Genomic DNA, 1,746 nt, shown 5'->3' on the forward strand with positions numbered 1-1,746 from the left:
TTCTTCATGGATTCTTCCACTTGGTGGTGAAAATGATCAGCTGACATAAATGTATGTCCGCTCTCGAAATAAAAGATTTCAATACATTCAGCTTCAATTTCTTGCGAATTGATGACCTAAATCAAAAAACTAAGGACGCACCAGTTCTTATTCTGGCCAGAACAGTTATTCAGCCAAATTATGATTTTCTTTCTGTCACGACAATGAAACAAAAATTGACAAAAAGCGCTGATAAGATCTTCCTTCTTTCGACCAGCAACGCACTCATTCCATAAGACCGCAAAAGGTCTATTTGCTCCTTTGGCTGATCCTAGAGGAATGAAGCTTTCGTTAAAAGCTATAATACGGCGTGTGAACATAACGGACTTGAACGATGGCATAGATGGCAACATCATCACTTTTTGCAAATCTGCTGAATAATATGCTGCATTTAAATCGGAATTAGACTGCTGATCTTGATGAAGGCCATACAGAGTTCGAGCTGCTTCTGCCTTTTTCTTGTGACGTGACCAATCCTGACATATGTCGCATTCTAGGCATAAATTATCTTTAGTATGTGAAGCGTTATGTTGTTCAAAAGTTTCGCATTTTTCACATTCTTCGTTCCCCAATTTAGTTAAGGAAATATTCATTATGTTAAACTCGATCCGATACAATTCGTATGAACAATTTTCAGCATACAATGGATTTTTTTTCAATAAAGTCATCAAATAATGCCTTGATTGTGATATTATCGGGCAAATATCGACGATTTGGAGCATGTTTGCGTCTATAATGAGAAACGTACGGGTGCCAAGATTCAACGTGATTATGAATAAGTGGGATTCATACTTTTTAAAGCATTCCTTAGTGCAAAAGTATTTGATTTCTGAAAGCCTAAGGTTGTGTGGAAAAATATTCTGCAGAACTGTGGCCAAGGTTCATTTTGGTTTGTCAGTCGATAGTCAAACGTTTTTGATATTTTAGATAAGTCTCCAGCAGTTCTTCTTTAAATTTCTTTTCCAATTACATGCGTTGAAAAAAATCGTTTTTTATGCGTCCAGGTCGGTAGATTCCAAAAATCATTGTTGATTTTCGAACGCATTTCTTCTGTAAAGAGTTCTGAACATTTCATTCTACAGTTTTTGCACGGTGGCAGAGGAGGGTGTCTTTTCTGAGAATTTGCTTTCTTCTTTCCTTGGGGCCTGTCTGTATCTTCTGTTTGCATTACGTCTTGATTTATGTTTTCATCTTCATGAGAGTCAATGGATTCTGGAAAAAGATAACATTTAAGAATATTAATGAAAAATGTTATATTTCATAAAAATGACACATTTATTAGCATTCAAATTATCTAAAATTTTATATAAATTTAAACATGCGTATTAGACGCAGAATTTTTTATATTTTCGTGCTATTAAGAAGAAATAAAATTTAATTTAATATTATTATTATTATTAGAAACTTAATTACAATTTTACAATATTATTAGAAACAAAATTTCAACATATTTGATCTTTTTTCTTCTTCCGCTTGTGAGTTTATATTTTCCATCTCGCTTTCTAATCCACATTCATACGGCAAAGAGTTTTCAGGCCCCTGCATAGTCGAACTGGCTTCTTGATACTTATAATTATTGCTGTCATACCCTGAATTATCCATATAATATGAGTGATTCTGCATGTCAGAAGAGCAATTTTCATTACTCATATTATTATATGAGGTGTAAGTATTTTCATTATTAGAAAATGACGTAGTAGCTTGTGT

This window comes from Belonocnema kinseyi, chromosome 3, assembly GCF_010883055.1.
Source record: "Belonocnema kinseyi isolate 2016_QV_RU_SX_M_011 chromosome 3, B_treatae_v1, whole genome shotgun sequence".
NCBI classification, from domain to species: domain Eukaryota; kingdom Metazoa; phylum Arthropoda; class Insecta; order Hymenoptera; family Cynipidae; genus Belonocnema; species Belonocnema kinseyi.